Consider the following 25,319-nt stretch of genomic DNA (forward strand, 5'->3'; position numbering starts at 1 on the left):
CAAATTTAATTTTTTTATTTCCTTTTCTAGATTACTACCAATGACATTTTAAACTATTATAATTTTGTCAGGATCTTTATCAATAATAATAATAATAACAATAATACAAAATAAAACCCTAAAGCCCCCAAATTCTATTGTCTTTGACAAAACCAAAACAGTTTAATTTTCTTGCAACTGTTTTGTGTAAAATAAAAATATTTTTGAACCAGGTACACCAAAGAGTATTGTGTTAGGTAATCAATCTCAATTTTTTTTAGTAAAAAAATCTCAAACATTTTAGTGACTTCTTCCATCTAGCTTAGGTTTTTAAGTGCTACAGGAGAATGTGGACAATTATAACCTCCATTGTTTTCAAGGAACATATTAAATTATGTGTTTTCTAATTATATTAATTTTTGCCATCCGTTTTAAAAATAAGATTGATACTTTTTGTATTAAACTGTTCAATAATGTTTTAAATCTGCTAATGACAAAGTACACACATTATTCCTCACTTCCAATTAATGCTGTGTACAGTGTCACTTTAAAAAAAGAAAGAGCCCTTTATTAAAACAAGGTTCTTACACAAGGGGAGCAATATGGAAAGCTGTGATCAGAGATGACAGTTGGTTTACTCTTACCATTTGATCACAAACCTTCAGTGCCATCTGTGGGAAGCCACATAGGCAAATGTGTCATCACATCTAATAATGAAAAAAAGAAACAGACAGAACGTGCTGTAGAAACAGACTGGTTTAATTACCCCTTATACAATACTGTTTCAAAACTTGCAGAGAAAGTACTGTGCAGACAAGGTGCTTATGCAAATCAAAATGTCATAACTATGGTACAAAAGGTTTTGACCTTGGGAATTAAGCTTATCCAGAATATATCACCCCAAGTAAAAAAATCATTGAGAAAAAAAAAAGCTTTAATGCAGAGTTGAGGTTGTCCATTGGTATCTCATGTCCTTCCAAAAGACCAAGTTTGAGCAAAAGTCATACATCTGAACACCAGAGTAAAGGTACATGCCACAACAACCTTAGCTCTGCACCCTGCCCCCAGAATTGTCAAAAGCTACTGGGAATGAATATGTTGGGGTATTTATAGTTGTAAGGAAGAGAAAGGATTCATTTGTGAAGTGTAGCAGAGCCACAGTTGTGATGTGGGATCATCTAAGGTGGCCTCACCCCTCCAAGTGGGGCCTCCATCCCTCCACCTTACCTGTACCTGCAATGAAAGAAAAATTGGTATATTACCATGAGGGATGCAGTTTCCCAAATTTTGGCACTAAATTGTGTAGCATGTGTAAGTAGGAATACCCAGGGTCTTTTCCCCATACAAAGTGGGCTATGAGAGTATTATGTCTGTGTTTGATTGGCAAGCAAAAGGGTTTAATAAAATCCAATAAGCAATGTGACTAGGTTATAGGTGTGAGGGTATCTTGATAAAATAGGAATTCCAAGCTAGGGGCAGACATTACACATAAACTAGTTTAAGTGATCAGAAACTGGTTTAAACCTGTAACAGAACATAAGTTCAGTGCACATAAACCAGTTTCAAAATGGCTGAAATTGGTTTAAGATAAACCCGGTTGAATGTATTATTAGCCTTAACTGATTTGGGTCAAACTTGTTTATGCAATGTCTGTCCCAAACCCCTTCCTGGTTTAAATTAAACCAGAGTCTCGCAGCTTCCCAGAGTCTGCACCCCTGGGCTGGGCTGGGCTGGGCTGAGCTGGGCTGTCTGCTCCAGAGAACAGAGCTGGCTCTGCCTCTCTGCTCTCTAGCTGGAGCTCTGGTGGAGACTGCAGGCACAGCAGGGTCTGCCTGGCTTCCCCTCCTGCCCCCGTCCCTTGCTACTTGCTGCTCAAGCAGGGATCCCCCCTCCCTCCCTTCCATCTCCCACAGCATCAACCCCAGTCCCACAGACTAACCAGCATGTGGTATGCTAGCTAATGCTGAGAGGTGTCTGTGTGTGTCTTCAATTTCACTGGGACAGGACAAAGGCAGACAGGGCAGTGTCCATTTAGGGCTTTTTGGAGCTAATCAACAGCTCATCTGGTAATGTCCCAAAAAAGCTGGTTAAGAAGAGCTTGAACTGATGAGAGGCTTTTGTTTTCTTGATAGTTTGCTTAATGCTGTGCTATCAGCTGCCTGTTGGCTCCCTCGTCCGTCAGGTTTGCTGTAGATAGTATGAAGAAACAGGGAGAGGAAGATTGAAAAACTCAGTATCATCAACAGATGCATGCACTGCACACAAACAGTCCTCCCTCCTCCACCCCACTTTGCCTCAGAGTGCTGGCTGGGGGCTAGCAACACTCCCACCCCTTGAGCAGTGAGCAGGGAAAAGCCTGGGACAGTGCAGGTAGGGTGAGGGTTTAAACCCCTCTCTAATCAGAGCCTCCTGTTGGGGCCTGGCCTCCCCCTCAGCAATGTGGAAGGGAAGGGAGGGCTGCTCTAGTGCTCCCCAGCTTTTAGCCTGAGCCACTGCAGGCATGTGTCTGCATTTCCTCAGTCCAGAAGGAATGTCTGTTCACATGCAAATCAGTTTAACCTAGTCAGGTTAGACTAACCTGCAACAATTGAATCAATTCAGGCTCAGGCTTTTTGAACGTCTGCCCCTAGCCCCAGTGTTTGAGCATAGGATAGTTCAGCGCACATCCTATGAACACAAGTTTTACCTTAGGAAGAGAATCCCCATTCAGTCTTCTCTTCTCTAGACAAAAAAATTCCAGTTCTTCCACTTGTTCCTGTCATGAGTTTTAGACCTCTAAATTTTTGTTGATCCCCTCTGGACTTTTTTTGACTTTGATAACAACTTGCTTGAAATGTTATATCCAATATATGGCCCTGGTACTCAAGATGGGACCTCACCAGTGCTAGAGAAAGAGAGACTCAACTTCCTGTTAATAAAGCCCGGTATGTTATTAGCATTTTTTGCAAGTCTTATACTGTTGACTCCTACTCAGATTGTTCCATTATTCCCTGATAGTTCTGCGCTGTCTGCAAAAGTAGAGTATGAATGCACATATGGGAGCATCACTCAACAAGAGCAGAGGTAATCATACCTTCATTTCATGTTTCTTGGGTTTCACTGGTTTTTGCTGATTCAGCATTCTAGAAAAGCCCAGGATTCCATATCATGCAAAAGCACAAACTAAAACCTCCCACAGGAGAAACTTAACAGTGGCATGAAATAGAGGATGATCCTGTGGTTAGGGACTGGATCTCAGTGTGCATATAGAGGAAAAAAGGGAGAGGGGCTCAACCCCCACAGAGGGCAGATTACAGCACATGCATGCCAAGGGAAAGTATGGGGCTAACAGGCCGCCAGTTCCTTTCCCCATCATGCTCTAGAATCTCCCATGCCAAGATCCTATCCCTCCCCTCTAATGCTCTATAATTCCCATCACTTTGTCACTTTCTTTTTCCTAAGCCCCCTCTCTATCTCCTGCCCTGCTATACTTATGTTCTTCCCTCCCTTCTCCTTGCTGCATCTTATCTCTTTCTATTCCTTCTCAATTCCCCTTTTCCTCTCTGCCTCCCAAACCCTAATATGCTAAACATTGCTCCCTGTACTCACACATGCTCCCTCACTGCTCTGATCCCATATTCCCTAACTCTACACGAGAAAGACTATAATAATTTTAAAATTTTATACATGCCCAATATTATTAGTTTGTATATCAAAACCCTCCCTTGTCTCTAAAAAGAAAGTCTTAGTTCCATTGTTCAGGAGCCATTATTCCATTATGCTATCTGTCTTTCATCTCTCCAGTTAATCAATGGTAACTGGTTAATCAATGATGGTGCTTTGCTCTAATAACCCCCCAGATAGAAAAGTAACAAAATGCACCACAATCACATCTGAAAATAGCCGAGCACAGCACACAACTCAGTAACTTTCAAAAAACAGCTGCAGTACCTTTTAACCTGGCTGTACAAATCAGCAGGCTACACTGCCCCAAAGTAAAAACGGTCCCTCCCCCACCACCCCCATCACACCCAAATCAACACAGGCAAAGAGGATCAATATGTCTACAGACCTTTCTCATGCTGCTGCCAAAAGCTGGGTTCAGATTTACAGCATATGTGTCTAGCTCACATTGAAAGACCACAGCATGTCTCTTTAACTATCCCATGAAATCTAACAATTGGCTGCTTGGAATAGGGTTACCAAATGTCTGTTTTTTCCTGGACATGTCCTCATTAGGATCCTCCAATCTCTGTTCAGGCAATTATTTTAAATATGATCAAATGTCTGGGATTTTGGTCAGGTCAACTTCGAAGTTTTTCCCAGCTTGCCCTAGCAAGGAGCTGCTTGGGGATGGAGGGAGTGGAGGGGGGGGTGATTGGAGACAGGGCACACATGCATGTGGCTGGCATGCAGTCAGGCAGGGTGGTGGGGATGGCGTTGGCAGCTGCATGCAGGTAAGTCTGTGGCAGCAGGGGCTGGAGGGCCAGGATTGGGGACTGTCAGGGGAGCAGGTGCTTGCCAGCATTGGGGGAGGCTGTCAAGGCACTGGGGCTGCAGTGGGGCAGGGGAGATGGGGGGACATGCCTGCCCCTCCAGTGTGGGAAAAGGAGAGAGGGACCCCTAGGGGGCAGCAAGAAGCTGCATGCCTGGGCTGCCAGTGGTACTGGGGCTGGTGCCTGTGCTCACAGGGGCAGGGTGGCCAGGAGACACTGGAGGGCTGGGGGGAGCAGGGGACTGCAGATAGGGAGTGGGGCTGTGGCTTGGGAGTGAGAGGCACCAGGGGGTTAGAGGACTGTGAGTCGGGAGTGTGGGCACTGGCAGTGTCAGGGGGCTGTGGGTGAGGAGTGAAGGGCAGTAGCAGGGCTTGGGGGGGGTTGGGGAGGGCTGTGGCTCAGGAGTAAGGGGCAATGGAATGGGCAAGGCACTGGCATTTCACTGCCCCCCACAATCATAGGCCCTGCCTCCTCCCCTCTGCCCCCTAACCACATGACAGGTGTCCTCTTTTTTGGAACTGAAAATATAGTAACCCTAGCTTGGAAGCTCTATCATCTAATCTTGCTGCAAATGCATATTTCAGTTTTTTCAGTACACACGTGTTCAGAACAGACTATTAGAAACAGTCAAGCTTCTCCTTTAAGCTCCAACAGACTTTTCAGTACCTATTTCCCAAAGTGGGTGGGTGCTGTGGGTAGTAGTGGGTGCTGTGTACCCACCGAGATAAATGTTGAGTGTGATGGAGCAGCATTAGTGCTTCATCACTTTAAGGGCTGGAGCAGGGGGCCAACAGGTGGTTGATGACAGCAGCCAATTTAGTGCTCAGTTTTAAGGATAAGAGGGAGCAGTTTATGGTTATCTGTCATAGAGGCAACATCTGGCCAAGCCACTGCTCCAGGAACATCTTGGAGGTAAGGGTGGGGCTATGGAGAAGGAGGTGGCCCCGTGGTCCTGAGCATGACCTGAAAATTGACCCCTGCCAGGGAAGAATGCCCTGTTGGGACTCCTTGTGGTGAGGGAGTCCCCAGGAAATGCCAGGCCAGTTACCTTCCCTGGTGAAAAGTGGGTAGGGGTGCCTTAACCCCAACCCCCACCATCCAGTGGGTTTAGTACTGAGAGTGGTGGGCCAGGCACGCTGAGGGGAGCACCTGAGCCTACAGGGGTGTTCAAACGCATGCTCTCATCGGAGGGTGGAGTATTGAGAGAGGGCAGTGTTCAGAGGACCTGGAGAGGGGGTGCAGTTGAAAAGCCCAAGAGAGGACAGAGCGTTGAGAGCGTAGGTGAGAGGCTGTGGAGAGGAAGTGTTGTTGAGAGGCCCTGGTGGAGGAAAGCAGTTGAGTAAGGCTCAGTGTGCGCCCTGGACTAGAAGCTGGGTGCTAGGTCAAATATGTGAAGGCCCGGTGTGTGCCCCAGATTGGAAGCCGGGTACCAGGCCATGATACATCTGTGAGGCATAGGACACATATAGGGAAGGTCAGAGCATGTACAGATCACCCACTTTACAGCTGAGCGCACAAAGGGCAGCCTCCTGCCTGTTAACATCAAGAGTAGTGAAACAGGTGTGGCAGGCGAATGAGGCAGGTGATTTACCAATGGACGAGGGATTGGCTTGAGGAGTTTGCCCTGTTGACATTGAGCAATCAAGTTTAGGTGGGAAACAATGAGGCCCATAATTCAAACTCCAGGTCTGCATATGAGAGAATGTTTAAGGACCTGCTGACTTTTGTAAAATGTTGTTTTGTTTTTCCTGAAGGGTCTATCACACTAAATCCTTTCAGTTTCCCACTGTTCTATGCCACCCAGTGTATGTTACCTTCTTTAGTCAGCTCCAAGGATTATTCTCTTAATTACTAGGACCCATGATGGGGTTCCGAGGGAGGAAATATTGAAGAACCTCTGGTTGCATGGATTCTCATGCTGTTTTGTCAAGGAAGCAGGGTATGCTGGGATCATATCAGTTCTGGATCTGCAGAAGACAAAGATCAACTGCATAGAGGCCCTCTATCTTTCTACTGTTACCTGATCAGTCCTCCCTTGGTTCCCCAGTAGTTCAGCTCTTTTGTAGCTGTGCTTACCAGGCAGCTCCTCCTTGTAAGTAGCTCCAGCAGCTGACCCATGGATGGCAGAGAGTAAGACTGGGAAAAATCATTCAGCCCAAGTCTGACTAGTGGCCTGAGTTTCAAAGGTGATAAGCACCCACAGTCACTGAGGGCTACACCTCTGCAAAGCAGGCCGCTTGCTTACATAACCAATTATAGGTTTATAGGTCCAACTTTAGGTTTCCAAGTTAGTTTGTTGCTCTTGAATACATCAGTTGACAGACAGCTAATTAACACATATTTGCTTACATTGGGCGGGAAAAAGGTACAATTTATATTTTAGAATAATATACTGTATTTACTAAAATAGAAGATGACCCTGAATATAAGATCAACCCCCCCCAATAATTAGATTCTATATAATTTGTCCATATAACAATCTAATTATTGGAGGTTTGCCTTGAATTTGTCCCACTCCCACTGCTACAGCATGGAAAATAAATCTGGATGTCAGATAGCCCCCTCGCCCTCTGTCTCTCCCCAGCTTCTTCCCCCTCCAGCTCCTTCTCCACCTCATTACTGTCAGATTCTGCTCTTCCTGAAAACATGGAAATGAGCAAATGTGAAAACACTGGGCCTGTCTACATGAGATGCTTTAATGTGCAGTGGACTGTTCTACTGCACATTAGTCCATCATGGCAAAAAACGTGTGAATGTGCTAATGTGCAGTAGAATTAGTGAAATTAAGTTTCACACAAAAAATAAATTAAAAAAAATCACCTTTGCTACTGTGCATTAGCACAGCTACTGCACTTTTATTTAGTACCTTATTAGAAGGCCAACTTCAATGAGTTGAGGAGATTAGTGGGAGAGGCACTGGGGTCCTCGAGAGAAGGGGAACTCAGTGCCCAAGATGAGTGGTCGTTCCTTAAGGAAACGATACTCAGAGCCCAAGGGGTGACAATCCCAACAAAAAGCAAGGGGGGCAAGAGTACTCAAAAGCCCCCCGGCTCACCAAGGGCATTCATGAATGCCTGATTGCCAAAAAGGAGGCGTACACCCGGTGGAAGGGAGGGGCTATCACCAAAGAGGAGTATACCTCCACTGCTCGGGTCTGTAGGGGGGCTGTTAGGAAAGCTAAGGCAGATACGGAACTAGGGCTAGCATCAAGGATAACAAAAAGTTCTTTTTTAAATACATAGGGAGAATGAAGAAAGTACTGGGTGATGTAGGCCCCCTGCAGGATATGCTTGACAATCTGGTGGTTGCACCAGAGGAGAAAGCAGACCTCTTTAACAATTCTTCGCCTCCATTTTCTTGTGCAGAGACTGGGACTCCCTGACCAGGATTCCAGACGGACTCGGGAGAAACACCGCCAGGCCTAAGGTCAGGGAGGACCAGGTTGGAGAGCTTCTGGAGGGGCTGGACATGTTCAAATCAGCAGGTCCAGATGCTCTCCACTCTAGGGTGTTGTGGGAATTGGCAGGGGTTATTGCGGGGCCCCTGGCACAGCTTTACGAGCACTTGTGGTGCTCTGGCCAGGTGCCAGATGACTGGAAGAAAGCCAACGTGGTCCCCATCTTCAAAAAAGGGAAGAGGGAGGACCCAGGCAACTATAGGCCCATTAGTCTTACTTCAATCCTGGGGAAACTCTTTGAGAAGATCATCAAGGAGCATATCTGTGATGGGCCAGCAGCAGGAATGATGCTCAAGGGCAACCAGCACAGTTTCATTAGGGGCAGGGCCTGTCAGACCAACCTGATTGCCTTCTACGATCAGATCACAAAAGCATTGGACGCAGGTGTCGCGGTGGATGTAGTCTTTCTGGACTTCAGCAAGGCCTTTGACACCGTCTCCCACCCCATTCTCACCAAAAAACTAGGTGACTGTGGCATTGATGCCTACACAGTCAGATGGATTGAAAATTGGCTGAAGGGTTGTACTCAGAGGGTAGTGGTGGACAGGTCTTTTTTGACCTGGAGGGAAGTGGGCAGTGGAGTCCCCCAGGGCTCGGTCTTTAGGCCCACACCGGTCAATTTCTTTATTAGTGACCTGGATGACGGGGTAAAAAGCAACCTGTTTAAATGTGTTGATATTTCAAGATTTGGGGTGAGGTGGGCATGCAAGTAGGGAAGGACAGATTACAGCAGGACCTCGACAGGTTACAGGGGTAGGCTAATGAAAATAGAATGGGTTTCAATACTGACAAGTGCAGGGTGCTGCACTTGGACAGTAGGAACCAGCAGCACACTTATAAAATGGGAAACTCCCTTCTCGAGAGCACGGTGGCAGAAAGAGATCTTGGAGTCATTATTGACTCCAAGATGAACATGGGCTGACAATGCGAAGTCATGGTCAGTAGGACTAACCGTATCTTGTCGTGCATCCACAGAGGCATCTGAAGCAGGGCCAAGGAGGTGATCCCACCCATCTATGCGACACTGGTGAGGCCACAGCTGGAGTACTGTGTTCAGTTCTGGGCACCTCACTTCAGGAGGGATGTGGACAGCATTAAAAGGGTCCAGAGGAGGGCTACCCGCATGATCCGGGGACAGCAGGGCAGACCCTACGAAGAGAGGCTATGGGACCTTAACCTGTTCAGCCTTAGCAAGAGAAGGCTGAGGGGGGACCTGGTGGCCATCTATAAACTCACCAGGGGGGACCAGCAGGGTTTGGGAGAGACCCTGTTCCCCCTAGCACCTCCCGGGGTAACAAGGAATAACGGCCACACATTGTTAGACAGTAGGTTTAGACTAGACATCCAAAGGCACTACTTCACAGTCAGGGCGGCTTGGATCTGGAACCAACTTCCAAGGGAAGTGGTGATGGCTCCTACCCTGGTGGTCTTTAAGAGGCGGCTTGATGTCTACCTGGCTGGGGTTATTTGAGCCCGGTTTTCTCTTCTGCCCAGGGCAGGGCGTCAGACTTGATGATCTACAACGTCCCTTCTGACCCTACTTCTATGAATCTATGACTAAATATGCTATTTTGAATAAAAGGTATAGCATCTATGAACATTTAGCCAAGTCCCAAAATTCATGTATAGCCAAGTGTTACAGTACTGTTCATATGTGTAAACTAAGAGTGATTTTCTGTCCTTGAATGCCATCTATAGGTTATTGTTGTTTGAAATGAATTTAGCTGATACTAAGGTGAAAGAAAATGGGCAAAATTCAGCTTTGACTTGACAGGGTACAAGTTACATGTACCTTATACATGTCACTCATAACCATGGTAGTTTCTGTAGAGTTGCATCGCTTATGCTATAGCTGAATTTGGTCTGTTTTCATTCCATAACCTACAAATCCAAATTGCTATGTAATACATTTTCCAAATCCTTCAACTGATATCCAACTGATAGTCTGCTTATCAAAAGTTATTCAATCAGTCTCCTGAATATGAATTTCTCTTGTTATTAAACATTCAACTGCTGAACACTGAAAGAAGACTGTATTCTTTGGCTGTCTCTCATAGAGCATTTTTCAAAAACTAGTCTCAGATCATCAACATGGAAGTCAATGGAACTACCTCGTCCATAAGAGCTATGAATGTGACCCTACATTTGGAGATGAGGTCTACACAACAGTTTGGATTTGACGCTTCCCTTATTTCACAAGGTGTCCTATTTATTTATCCAATCTCTTCTTAGCTACTGGAGAAGCTCACCAGTTCTCAACTCATTATTACCTGGGAAATCCTTGAGGAATTAAAGAATTTGGCAAGCTGGTAATTGAATAAACAATAGTTATCATAAAGCAAGGATAATTTGTTCAACTAGAATATGATTCTGCAAGATGCTGAACTTCTCCCAGAATTTCAGGACATGCAGTATCTTGTAAGAAGCCATCAGCAGAATTCAAGACTGAGACCTTATTAAGGCAATCTGGTCTGATTCAATTATTTAAGATTATACTGGAGAAAATCACATAATACTGGAGATTAAGATTTTTTAATGCTGAGTTGTAGTGGTGGTAGGGAGGAGCATTTAAAATTTTCTGACGAGTGTTTAGTAAAGTATGGATGAGCAAAATTATACTACATATGTTTGGATGCTAAACCACTGAAAGCATGAATGTATGAAGGTTGCTAGATTTTTTTATGAAGGGTATATGTGGTGTATTCCATTGTAACATAATCATGTCACATAGAGGTTTGATTCATAGATTGCTATGGGCTGGAAGGGACCTTTTAGATCATTGGGTCCAGCCCCCCTGCACTAGGCAGAAAAAGACAACTGGGGTCAAGTGACCCTAGTGAAGTGACTGTTCAGTCTCCTTTTGAAGATATCCAGGGTAGGTGACTGCAGCACCACTGGAGGGAGTTTATTCCACAGTCTAGATACCCTGAAGGCTGTTTTGTTTGAGAACATTTCAAACAAATGACATTTAGACTTGCATCTTTAGTTTTATGTCTACTTCAAAGATATATAGAAATAAAATAGTATTATCACATTTCAAACACAAAAACAGAGGATGAATTTCTCCCTGCTGGAGCAAGTTGGAAGAGTCTTCTAAACATAGCTCAAAAGATGCATCCTCTTTCCTCATCAGGCTAAAATAAAGGAAACACTAGGCACATCTACACTTGAGCTTTACTGCGCAGTAGACTAATTTACTAAACAATAAAAGGATCACCATCTAGATGTATGCAGCAACTGGGCCAGCATAGATTAATTTACAGTGCTGTTGGATAGTCTCGTCAGACACAGGTACTATCTGACAGCAGAGTAAATTACTGTGCTTAAATGTTTGTGTAGATGGTGACATCGAGATTAGTTTACTCCAGCTCAAATTGTGCCACAGTTTATTGAATTGCATTAATTGCATGTGTAGACGTGCCAACTGTAACCAAGATTATTCAATTAATAATTTAGCAGTACCCAAACCTTGTATCTTTGCTTATCACAGATAACAGAAACCAGCCCCAGAAATGCATATGGAAATAGCTCAAGCCCTATAGTTTTCGTACCAGCTTTGTTCAAGGGGTAAATATACAATCCTGTTTCCTAAGCCACTGTTGCTGAAGCAAATACATAATGAATCACTGCAACGTAAGCTAAACAAGAATAATTTTTACACATGGCCTGATGTGTTTTTAATGACAATAATATCCTAAAGCTCTCTTGCTTCCAAGTCCTCCCACTTGAATTTGGAAGCACCTCTTGGTACCTATACACTTGCCCAGTTATAAAGACAGATGTAAACTACATAATATTTAACATTTAGCTAAAAAACTGTAGATATTAAAATCTCTAAAAAGGAATATAGTCAGAGGTCTTTTTAACTACTATAATTCCTAAAGCTCTTGCCTTTCTAGAATGAAATTGGCTGGCTGTCATTTTCAAATGTCTTTAATCACGATCTTATTCTTAAGAAATGTCTTTGTTTGATTGGAAGTTTCTACTATTGATTCAACATAGTCCCGCATTTTTGACTGCCTGTGTATAAAGACTGCCTGTTCAAGCATCTGTCCATTTTAGCTTCACATTTCCCCTTGCAGAATCAAGCAAAGCCAGAAATTTTTTACTATAAAGTTCTTAAGGGCTATTAAATTGTTTTTCCTCTGTCAAGATTCACTCCCAGGAGATATAAAAAACTTGCACACAGAAAAGTAGCATTTAAAGGACTTCTTTTGATACTAAAGCAAAGAAATTTAGAAGAACATTTTAATTCTTATTTTTTTCACCTCAGTATGCATAAACAAACCGTGTAAGTTAGCAGCATCTCACCTCTGAGGAACCAGTACAAAAATTCTTAAAATAATCCACAAAAAAAAAAATCCAAGTGCAAACCAGCCCCTATCTGCAAAAAAACCCCAAGTAGATGGCCTCAGTCCAAGAATTTCAAATCAGATGGTTTTCTTTAAATTGTTCTGTTGAGGAAGTGGCAGTCTATTCCCATTTACCACAAAACTGATGGTAAAATTTTGGCCGCCTAAAACAGCCAGGTCCTTAGACACCTGTGGAGACCCAAGGTCACCTATCCTCATTGTAACATCTACTTCATGAGTACTTCAGATTCTTATTTTTATGCCCACTCTCTAGGTTCAAGTGATCCACACACACACACACCCCCACACAGCAGGGATAATCAGACAGCAAATTTCCAAATGCACACCACAAATGGAAAAGCTTCTATAAGTTTGGAAGAAGGCTTTGCCTTTTAGCCTTTTGCAGAATGAAGAAGATTAGGAAAGTTTGCACACGTATGGCATGGTAAAGTAAATGTCAAGATAAGATAATGCTCTATCATCCATTTCTGTCAGTGAATGTAGCTTTGGCACAGATAATGACAAAAATCTCTCTTCTAGCAAAACAGTGAATTTTGATGAATTTGACTCTGGCTGAAATTCAGCTTTTCTATATATCTGTTGCCAGTACTTCCTCAGATGAATCAATTTCCGCTCCTTAAAATGAAGTGGACAGATGTTAAAAAAAGTCTTCACAATGCTCACTTCCAAATACTATAAAAGATAACTTTCTTAGATTCAGATACTGCTGAGAGGAATAGCTGGACTGAAAAAAATCACTTGGAAACAGAAAGGCCAAAAGGTAGCTCCTTTTGCAGAATTGGGACCTGGATTTCTTTCCTCTTCCATGCCCGTGTATGCTTCATACAGGGAGAAAAGTTGCTATATCCTAGGACTTCCACTGGGCCATAATGTGTATGATCCAAGGAACCATTAGTTTTCACTGTACAGTCAAATGTTAAGCAACATTAATTCAACAGTGAGTGTTTTGGTAGTAAAGTGTTTAGGACAGGACTGTTTACAAGCCTTCCACAAAGGATATCTAGGTCTTATAAGAATAGCATCATGCCAAGTCATTTAAGTATATCACGGAGGTCAGCATCTGCAAGTCATCTTTCCCTTACCATCACTTAGATGCAGTTAGCACAGAATGCCTCTGTACTGGATATTGCATTTTGAAATATATCTAGGCTTTTCCAAATAATGCTTCCTACTTTAACAAGATAGACTAGAAAAGAAAATCCACACTGACATAATTTTGACAAAACTTTCAGGCAGGTGATCACAAGGGAACATTTTAAACTGCAGCCAAATCCATAGGGGAAACCCAAATGACTTGGTAGCAGTATTAAATTGTACTCTGCTTTAGTAGCTATAGTCTGGTCTTCGATACTGAACAGTGATAACCTAGGAATGATATCTTGTTCAACTAGATTTGCTCTTAATGTTTAAGGAAGATTCTCATCCCAGCTGCAAAACAGTGTATTGGTATAAATTGGGAAGCGTATACTGCATGTAGCAATGTTTGCTGTATATCAACAATATAATTATAGCACATATATTAAGGCATCATAAATGTGAATTCCATTGCATCTGTATCCCTAAAAAGAATCCAGAAAATGTTAACAAAGAGGATGGTAATGCATTCTTAGGACACCAAAAAGTAGCTGTTGCCTCAGTAGCTTAAGAAAACATGAAAGAAGGGATACTGCAATTTCATTGGCTTGTGTGTGCTTGCCCGTCAGCATGTGTCACTGTACATGGTGGTGTTGGTTGTTTTGTTTTAATAGAAAAACAAATATTCTCACTGCTTTGGGAGCTGTTTTTTTTCTGTTATGTCATGTAGTTGAATGCCATTTTATTTTTTTCCAGTCATTCGCATCTTGTGAGGCATAAAAAAGGAAAGAGAGAAATGGCACAGAAGAGACCACAGTCTGAAGGAAGGAAAAGGACAGAAATAAGCGACTATGGGAAAGAGGTAAGTGAAATACTGGCTGGCAGTATTTGTAAGGTTGTACTGAGCCATAAAGCCATTCTTTTTACATTAAGACCAGATTTCTGTTGTCTAGTAGAGTTATGAATTCCTGTTCCCAAGCTCATATTCTGAAGGTGTTCTATAAATTCCCTTTGAGCATAAGGATTGTAAATTCAGAGAGGGAGTAGAACATTTACTGGACCATCACAGTGACAACAACACTCCATCCCTACTAATATTTGCAAAATTAACATCCCTGTAGTTGTTAGTACAGTAATTAGTAGCTGTTAGAGTACTGGTAGATTGGACGGACTGCACAGGAACAATGTGGGCATATCAACATGTGCAATTAATGTGACTGAATAAACTCTGGTGCAATTTGAGCTAAAGTAAGCTAATCCTGACATCACAGTCTACATGTGTGTTTAAGCACACTAATTTACTCCACCATTGGGTAGTATACTGGGCATGTTTACATGTTCATTAATGCACTGTAAATCGGTGCTACTGTGCATTAGTGCAGATTAGTGCCTTTTTAATGACCTTAATGCACATAAAACTAAATCTTCTGCGCATTAAATCTCTCATGTAGACATGCCCCATGTCTGGCAGGACTATCCAACGGTGCTGTAAATTAGTCTACACCAGCCCAATTGCTGTGCACATATAGACAGTGATGCTTTACTGTGCAGTAAATTAGTAAAGCTCACATGTAGATGCACCCTGCAAGTATCAAGGAGAAAGGAGTCAATAATAATGAACTACTTTGTTGGTTTATAAATTTATAATGAAAAATTCAGTAAGTAAACTTTTAAAAAGTCTGTTATGGTAGTTCTAGGGCTATTGCTATGTAGTAACATTCACATTTTAAGCAAATGTATCTATTTGCATGTCACCTTTTTATCTAACTATACTATAAATATGAACTGACATGTTTCATAAACCATTTATATTGATTAAAAGTCAACTACAACGAATCTCTGGATTTTCTGTAAACTAGGAGCCATACCAGTTTACCAGTTCTGAACCAGGATTAAACTCTTGGCCCCTGAGGACATGTCCCCATGAGCGCACATGTGCAGGGGAACACTTCCCATGGGACAAATAGCAGCAGCACATATTTGTGCCACTGATATTTGTCCCCAGGCATGCCCCTGTATGAGCTTTCCAGAACGCAGCAAAGCAACCTAGGTGTGGTAGGGATGGGTCGGGCCAGCACTTATGCTAGCCCCAGCAGCCTTACCTAGAGTCCTAGGGGCTTCCTGAGGCAGTATCAGTGCTGAGCTTGCTGCTCGGAGCGTGGCCATATGGCAGGGCATGCAGCTGCCATGTGCACTTCCACGCTTTTTTTAGTGGCAATTTTTTTTTACACTGGGATCTTAACATTGTTTTTAAGAGTTTTTGACATTGTTCCAGTTAACCATCAAATTGTACCTGAACCATCAACATTTTTAAGGCTTAGTAAATACCTATGCAGTTTTCTTGTATCTTCAAAACTCTGTGCAAAAATTAATGCTTGTTCACATCTGAAAATACTGCATAGTACCAGTGGCAATATAAAGAAACTTCAATAATCCAGATGGTTCAACAAAATCTGAGGGGCTTCATTTTCAAAATTGACAGCCTCAGCTATGCCTGTAAAATGTTTGTATTCACATTTATTATACACAATAAAAGGGCACGTGTATACAGAATCAGATGACTGTCCAGAACCTCTATCTCTATACTATTATTTTGGGTTTGAACCAGCTCAATGTATACATGGACTGCTAAAAGCACAGACATAAAACATTAGCACTGGGCCAGCACTTAGAAAGGGTAAAAGAGGTAACTCGAGTAACTGTAGACTGACATTGATCTTAAGCAAAATCATGGAGAATTTGATACAGGACACTGTCAAGTGACCCCAGCAAGGTGACTGTCCACTCTTGACTTGTATACCTTAACTTCCAAAAAGCCGCCCACTCTCCTCTTGAAGATTTCCAGGGTAGGTGATTGCACCACCTATGGAGGGAGCTTATTCTACAGTCTGGACTCCCTAGCTGTGAAGAAGCTTTTCCTAATGTTGAGCCTGAAACAGTCTTCCAGGAGTTTGTGACCATTGCTCCTAGCTTTCTTCCAAGGGTGCCCTGGTGAACAGTTGTTCCCTGAGCCCTTTATGTACACCCCTGATGCAGTGGTAAGCTGCTACCAAGTCCTCTCAGCCTTCTCTTCTTCAGGCTGAAGAGTCCCAGGTCCCTCAGCCTTACCTCATATGGCTTGCCGTGCAAGTCTCTGATCATATGATGGCCCTTCTCTGGACTCTGTCAAGCTTTTCCACATCCTTGTGTGGTGCCCAGAACTGGATGCAGTACTCCAGCTGTGGTCTCACCAATGCAGAGTAGAGCAGAAGAATCACTTCCTTGGTTTTGCTGGAGATGCATTGATTGATGCATGCCAGAATATTGTTTGCCCTGTTGGCTACAGCATTGCACTGCTGGCTCATGTTCATACTGTAGTTAATTATTACCCCCAGGTCTCTTTCACTCATAGTGCTGGTCAGATTGGCGTTGCCAAGCCTGTAGGTGTGCAGGGGACTGTTTGTCCCCAGGTGGAGCACTTCACATTTCTCTAATGTTAAACCTCATCTGATTCCGATCCGCTCAACTTGCCACCCTGTCTAGGTCCGCCTGTATCTGCTGCCCATTTTCAAGCATGACTGCGCTTTCCCATAACTTGGTGATGTCCGCAAACTTGGCCAGTGAGCTCTTCACCCCCACATCCAAATCACTGATGAAGATGTTAAAAACCATTGGACCAAGCACCAACACCTGAGGGACACCATTGGCCACTCCTTGCCAAGACGACACAGATCCGTTCAGGAGAACTCTCTGGGCCCTACCCCATAGCCAGCTTCCTACCCACCTAACTGTCTCGCACTTAAGCCCACAATCTTCCAATTTTCTCATGAGAATATTGTGGGATACCAGATCAAAAGCTTTTTGGAAGTCAAGGTATACAATGTCAACCTCCTCTCTCTTATCCAAGTGGCGAGTTACCTGATCATAAAAGGAGATGAGGTTAGTAAGAAAAGACCTGCCCATGATGAAGACATGGTGGCTGTTGTTCAGAATCCTACCTTCTGCAAGCCTATCACATATAGACTCCTTGATGAATTTTTCCAGGATTTTACCTGGGATAGAAGTTAGGCTAATTGGCCTATAGTTACCCAGGTCCTCCCTACTCCCTTTCTTGAAGACAGGCACAATATTGGCACTCTTCCAATCCTCAGGGACCTCCCCAGAGTGCCATGAGTTTTGAAAGAGCTTCACCAGGGGTTCCACTATAACTTCAGCCAGCTCCTTCAGTACCCCTGGATGCAGTTCATCCAGGCCTACCGATTCATGTGTGTCTAATTTTTTAATTGGTTACACACCAGTTCTATGGCAATAGTAGGAAGGTGGTCATCCCTACCCTGCTCCTTTTGCCTGGCATGTTTTTTTCCCTTAGCCCTGTGAAAGAACAAAACAAAGTAGTCATTCAGAAGTTCAGTTTTCCCCTGAGTGCCAGTAACCAGCTGTCCCGAGTTGAACAGTGGCCCTACATTTCCATTTGTTTTCCTCCTGTTCCCTACATACCTAAAGGAGGACTTCTTGTTGTCCTTGATCCCCATTGTTAATTTTAGTTTATATATAAAATCCATGACTAAAATTTGGAAGCCTGTGCATAAACAGGGAGATTGTATATGCACCATGCATGAAAAATAAATAAAAATACAGTAGTATGAAAAAATACACCACGCATAAAAATACAGAATGTTGTAGTATCATACAACATTCTCTTAAGTTGTGGTATGAAACAAGAAGCTCATAATTTAGCATTTAGTTAAGTAGGCAGCAGGGACCCTACAATTTCTATGATGAGATTGTGGAATTGTCCTGCAGGCAGCACTTTATTTTGAATTATTACTTTAAACAAATGTTTGTGTGTCTTATGATGTGACTTCTTTTGGTCCGACAGGCTATGAAAATGGGGTATAATAAGTTTGAAGAAGCTTGAAGTGATGGGTTTCCTCCCAGGTAGAACAAAACAGAGAAATATCTTCCCATTTTAAGTTCCTCTGTATATAACTGTGAAAGAAATATTCTCTCCATCTTCCCATATGGACAAAAAGATTTAAACCTTCTATCTACTATTGTTAAACATATTTCCTAAACACAGTAATACCTCTGTAAGTGGAAAAAACAAGTTAAGTAAAAAGATTATCAAAATTTGAATGTCAGTCATTGTAAATCATACTTACCTTTATAATGGGAATGAGGCTGTAGTTAACCATTCCTGATACAAGCAGCATATGGTATTCACTCTTATCTTATGTTGAATTAAACTTCTTTTTTGCTTGTATTGTATAAAATATTGAGAGATGGAACATTAACTAGTGCAAATGATCATTCCTTGATCAACTTTGTCCTAAGAGGTTGGAATTTAGGTGAAAGAATGGCCTAATACAGGCTATCTTTCCAACAGGTCTATAAAGGACTACGAATGTGTCTGAAACAGCCAACTACTGAGGGACTCACTCAGTTTTTACTAAGCATTAAGGCAGGTGTAAGCTCCTGACTTTTAGAGCATTGAGGGACCTTATTCTGCAAACTGTAATCACATGAAGTATCATTTTACTCAATGGGTTGATCTACATGAGACAGTTTACTGTGCATTAGACTAAGCTAATGCTCAGTAAAACATCATCGTCTACACATGTGCAGGACTTACTGGGTACATCTACACAAGATGCTTCGTTGCCATAGCAATGAGTTATGGCTACACAGTGTTGATGGGCACCCTAGCTTGATGCTACTGCACAGTAGGATTGGAAACCACCCATGCACTGCTGGGACTGCACAGTAACGGTGGTTACTGAACATTCAGGGGCACGTGTAGACTTGCTCACTGCACAGTAAATTAGGCTAATATGTCATTTGCTAGTACCAGGAAATACAGGTACTAGATTAACAGTGCATTAGCTACTGTGCAGTAGTACATGTATAGACACTGACCGGGTGCAATTTGCTCCTGGTCTACCAGGCAACAGGGGGCCCATTGCTGCCTGGCTAAGCCCCGATGTTGCAGGGCACTGTGCTAGCAGCAGGGGCAGCTGTCTCCCCACCATGTGGGGATCAGGACCCATCTCAATCTCCACATGGCTGGGACGCAGCAGTCCTGGCTGCCAAGACAGCTCTCCCCCACCCTGTGGCGATTAGGACCACATGTGTGCAGAGGCACAGTTTAATGTGCCTGTATTTTCTTTGAAGTATATTCAGGTACATTGATCGCACATGTAAAGGCACCCAATGAGTAGTCCCATTGAAATCAACATGCACATAGCAGTATTGATCCTAAGTAAACACTGCCAGCAGCTTGGTTTGGGGAAATAGGGTGACGGTTTTTAAATACTCCTGTGTGTTGCCCAAAATAGTGGTCTTTCATTTTAATTACTTGGGATGCATAGAGCTTGCTGTGGGACAAATTTGGCTTTACTAAGTAAACAGTGATTCTTTATCCTTCTATGTCCATGATATCCAGATACCATTATACAGAAGTACTTATCTATAAATGCTTTCAGCAACTATCCCACATTCCTCCAAGGAGCAACCTGTCTTCTGAAATATCTGACTACAGACGAAGCAACAGATGGTTGTGAATTGTTTCAGCCTGTGCTCTTCTGGAGCCACACACAAAAAAGCTACTTATAATGGAGCTTCCACATATCAGTGATCTTCTGCATGCAAGTGCAGAATAATGAACGGTCTACAGTGATAGGTAGTATATGTGACCATAATAATAAATCCTGCAGCACAGTTCTCCAAACAGGGATGTTGATACACAAGCTCAACTATGACTGTGCCTACACAGATATTTTATATTTGTTTGCACATATTTCCCAGGGCAGCAAGTTCCATAGTTGGCAGCATGTAAAGTTCAAATACAAAAAGCTCCTAAACCATACAAATCTTTTTTTCAAATTTAAGATTAGCCACCAACATCTCAGCCATTCAGCCTTTACAAGCAATGGAAAGTTAGCATATTTCTGTGTGTTTATCAGTCTTCAGCCATTTAGGATGCAAGCTGAATCACTTAACTATTCTTCCTTTCAAAACTGTCTCATTCAAAGAAAACAAAAATGTCATAAGTACAAAAATGGAATCAACTTTAACAACCTACCTGTGTAAAACAATGAGTCAGTAGTTTAGGTCAGTAGTTTCTTCTGTAATCAGTTGCAGTTAGTAACCTCAAACTGCCCTACTCTTGAGTCCAACAATGTTACTGCCACTGCAAAAAGGCATCTTTTGCTCAGCTTTTAATGACCAGGAGATGGAGTTCTGAGTCTTTAGGAAGGCCCAGCAAAACTGACAGCCCACAGACTTGATCAGAGGATCAAGTCATTTGGGGGACTGCCTTCAGTGAATGGCAGATAAAAACAGCATGACAGCATGCCATTTTAACTCATATTTATGCCCCTGAATAAGCTTATTATGCCCAGTTTGTTGGCACTGATGCAGTTTTCTATAGTTAATAGTGGTTAATAATATGGTATTAGAATAAGAAAATTAGTGGTTGGAGAAATGGAGCTGAAGAAAAGAACAAGTTTGCAAATGCTCAGCAGCTTTCTCTGCTTACACAATATGGATCTGAATTTCAATTCACTGTCAACAAGCAGCCTAGCTTTGAGTATGTCAGCAATTTTAATGTCATGTCATCTAATCAACACAGGATGTGTTCAGGGAATCTGAAAACACTTTTCTCCATTCATAGGATATGCAAGAGTTTATCTTTGTTTTACTCTTCTCTTCCATTACACTTTATTTTGTGTTCTTATCTTGCTGAACACAATAGATTTCATAGATTTAGCGGCTCCCTTTCAAACTCAAGGAGTGCATACATGTTTCCAAACTACTATGCAAGGAAAAACAGCAACATTTCTATAGTAATGGCAGTTCAGAGAAAATCATAGAAAATTAGCACTGGAAGGGACCTCAGGAGTTCATCTAATCCAACCCACTGCTCAAAGCAGGATCATCCCAAATACATCATCCCACCCAAGGCTTTGCTTAGCTGGGTTTTAAAAACTTCCGAGGCTAGAGAGTCCACCACCTTTCTGAGTAGCCTATTCCATTGCTTTACTCCCCTTCTGGTAAGAATTTTTCCTAATATCTAGCCTAAATCTCCCTTGCTGCAACTTAAGACCATTGCTCCTTGTTCTGTCATCTGCTATCACTGAGAACAGTCTAACGCCATCCTCTCTGGAGCTACCCTTCAGGTAGCTGAAGACTTCTATTAAATGCCCCTTCAGTCTTCTCTTCTCCAGGCTAAATAAGCTCAGTTCCCTCAGTATCTCCTCATAAGTCATGCCCACCAGTGCCCTAACCATTTTCGTTGCCCTCCACTGGAATCTCTCAATTTGTCCAAATCCCTTCTGTAGTGGGGGGCCCAAAACTGGACACAGTACTCCAGATGCGGCTTCACTCATGCTAAATAAAGGGGGAGAATCACTTCCCTCAATCTACTACCAAGGCTCCTACTAATGCATCCCATTATGCCATTAGCTTTCTTCACAACAAAAGCACACTGTTGGCTCATATTCAGTTTATTGTCCGCTGTAACCCCCAGGTCCTTTTCCGCAGAGCTGCTGCTTAGCCAGTCAGTCCCCAGGCTGTACTGGTGCATGGGATTGTTCCGTCCTAAGTGCAGGACTTTACATTTGTCCTTACTGAACCTCATGAGATTTCTTTTGGTCCAGTCCTCCTATTTCTCTAGGTCTCTCTGAATCCTAGCTCTACACTCCAGCATTTCCAGTACTTCCCCAACTTGGAGTCATCGGAAAAATTGCTAACAGTGCACTCTATCCCATCTTCCAGGTTTTTGATGTAGATATTGAACAAAACTGGCCCCAGGACCAACCCCTAGGGCATTTCACTTGATACCAGCTGCCAACTAGACATCAAACCATTGATTACTACTTTTTGAGCACAACAATTTAGCCAGCTTTCTATCCACCTTTTATGAGCCACCTGGAAGAAGACTTCCTCAAGAACTGCACCATCAAACCCTTGCTGTACTTACGATATATCGATGACATCTTCATCATTTGGAGTGAGAACCTGGAATCTCTGACTGAGTTCCACCAGAAATTCAACAATCACCATCCCTCCATCCGACTTTCTTTAGAATACTCCAACACCAACATCCCCTTTTTAGACACAAGGATCAGTATCCAGAAGGGTTAAATTACAGACCACAGTATACAAGAAACCCACAGACCAACATACATATCTGCACAGAACCAGCAATCACCCGAAACACACCAAAAAAGCTGTGATATACAGCCAAGCCCTCAGATACCACCACATCTGTACTGAAGAGAACACCCGGGATTGCCACCTCACCAATCTTAAAAAGGCTTTCACCCAGCAAGGACACTCCTCCAGAGAGGTAGATCGCGCGTTTGAAAGAGCCACCTGGATACCACGTGAAGAACTGCTGCAGTACAGAAGAAAAACACCCACAAATCGCACACCACTGGTTATGACCTATCACCCCTCCCTTGAACCTGTACGGAAAATCCTCAAAAAATTGCAACCCATATTAGAAAAAGACCCTATTCTTAAAAAGATCTTTCCAGAGCCACCCATCCTAGCCTTCAGACAAGCACTAAACCTCGCCAACCTCATCACCAGAAGCAAACTTCCTCAAGCCCAGAACACACCAAAAGGATCCAGACTGTGCCATGACAAGAAATGCAAAACCTGCCCCCACATCTCCACCACCTCCACTATTACTACACCCCACAACAGAGCCATCAGCATCCCAGGATCTTACAGCTGCACCTCCAGAAATGTAATATATCTCATCCAATGCACCAAATGCCCTGATGGAAGATATGTAGGAGAGACCAGACAACAACTGCGCACCAGAATGAACGCACACCGGAAATCCATCAAAGACAGAAACACTCAATTACCGGTGGGGGCACATTTCTCACAGGAGGGCCACTCTCTCTCCAATCTCTCAGTCCTGATACTCAAAGGAAACTTACACAACACTTCCCAGAGACGAGCCTATGAGCTCCATTTCATCAACCTGCTGGATACTAGAGATCAGGGACTAAACATAGACATTGGATTTTTGATACATTACAGTCTGCCTGACAACTGAGTCCCCAGCCCAGCCCAGCCCCTGGCGTCTTTACTTTTCATTCCATCCAGGAAGAGCACACACCAACTGCTGAAGCTTCCTTAGCCTGATGAAGGGTTTTTGAACCCAAAAGTTTGCTTAATAACTATTCTCCAACCATTTGGGTTGGTCTAATAAAAGATATCAAATTCACCCAAGGAACCTTGTCTGCCTATATCCACCTTACAGTACATTCATCCAACCTGCATTTCCTTAGCTTGCCTGCAAGAGTGCTGTGGGGGACCATATCAAAAGACTTGCTAATGTCAAGGTATATAATGTTCACTGCTCTCCCAGCATCCACAGAGCCAATCAGGTTGGTCAGGCATGACTTTCCCTTGGTGAATCCATGCTGACTGTTCCTAAACCACCATGAGTTTAAGGATAATGGCCAGAGGCTTTGCAATCAATCACATTGGCCAACTTCCTCAGCACCCTTGGGTGCATTGCATCCAGCCCTGTGGACTTTTACACCTCCAGCTTTTCTAAATAGTCCCTAACCTGTTCTTTTGCCACCGTAGGCTGCTCACCTCCACCCCAAACTGTGCTGCCAGGTGCAGCAGTCTGGGAGCTGGCCTTGCCTATGAGGACTGAGGTGAAAAAGGCATGCCTTTTCTGCATCCTCTGTCACTAGAGGAGTTTTTACATGTGGTCTGGGAGTGGGAAGAAGAGACAGCTTTAATTAGAGCAGCTCCAAGAGCCACTCTAATTAAAGCACCCGGAGTATCTCATGTATCAGCATCCCCAGGCCTCAAAATGGCAGTGGGGGCACTTTATCTAAAGCTCACCAAACAGGAACAACTAAGATTTGGCTCACTGTGCCTATTACCATTTAGAATAATCCTTAAATCTTTTTATAGAAAAGAGATTAGAGACAAATATAGGTGTCTATATTTTCTCTTTATTAACTATATGCACTTATGAGCACTCTGGTTGAGGGCTTCATCCATATAACTCCCATTCGTTTCATTTTAAAATACCAGAAAACATAGTTGTAGAACCACAGAAACTGGCAGAGAAATTCAGAGGCAGACCTAGTATTTGATACTTCTTTTAACTAACTTTTTTTGGACTGGATTTCAAGATGCATGAATTTGAAGTTTTCTTACTATCTATGACTTCTGCCATGCAATGAGATCCACACATGTGAACTTCAATCACTTCACATTCAATTCTGGACTTCAGCCACCTTCTTTGTAGACTTATTAATCTCATTTACTGAAAAAGGGCCAATGTGATTTCCATTTTCAAAAAAGGGAGGAAGGAGGACCCAGGAAACTATGGGCCAGTTAGTCTTACCTCGAGCTTGAGTAAGCTTTTTGAGAGAATTATCCTGGCACATATCTGCAAGGGGCCAGCAGGGGAAGATTATGCTTAGGGGCAACCAACATGGGTTCAATAGTGGCAGGTCCTGTCAGACCAACCTTGTGACCAGGTCACAAAATTCTTAGACGCAGGGGTAGCAGTGGACATAGTCTTTCTGACTTTAGGAAGGCCTTCGACATGGTCTCTCACCCCATTCTCATTAAAAAACTAGGGGACTGTGGCATCAACACCTACACAGTCAAATGGGTCACTAACTGGCTGGAGGGCCGCACCCAGAGAGTGGTGGTGGATGGGTCTTATTTGACCTGGAGGGATGTGGGTAGTGGGGTTCCCCATGGCTCGGTCCTCGGGCCCGCACTGTTCGACATCTTCACCAGCGACTTGGACAAGGGGGTAAAAAGCACCCTGTTCAAATTCGCAGACGACACTAAGATGTGGGGGGAAGTGGACACACTAGAAGGGAGGAATAGGCTGCAATTGGACCTAGACAGGTTACAGGGGTAGGCAAATGAGAACAGGATGGGTTTCAACACTGACAAGTGCAAGGTACTGCACCTGGGGAGGAA

At 43.2% G+C, this 25,319-nt stretch overlaps 1 long non-coding RNA gene across 4 annotated transcripts in view; it reads right to left on the reverse strand.

Moving 5' to 3' along the window:
- Positions 1–717: 717 nt before the first annotated feature.
- The window catches only part of LOC132250937 (uncharacterized), a 112,831-nt gene continuing 88,229 nt past the window's right edge, over positions 718–25,319 (reverse strand). For 3 of the 4 annotated variants that reach the window (XR_009462662.1, XR_009462664.1, XR_009462661.1), the window contains 3 exons: positions 6,269–6,421; positions 1,919–2,166; positions 718–1,212 (listed from right to left, as the gene is read on the reverse strand). This is a non-coding gene — a long non-coding RNA (uncharacterized LOC132250937). The remainder of the gene's footprint in view (positions 1,213–1,918; positions 2,167–6,268; positions 6,422–25,319) is intronic. The other variant, XR_009462663.1, reaches the window with a different exon arrangement.

The sequence above is a fragment of the Alligator mississippiensis genome, chromosome 5 (assembly GCF_030867095.1).
Source record: "Alligator mississippiensis isolate rAllMis1 chromosome 5, rAllMis1, whole genome shotgun sequence".
Lineage (NCBI taxonomy): Eukaryota > Metazoa > Chordata > Crocodylia > Alligatoridae > Alligator > Alligator mississippiensis.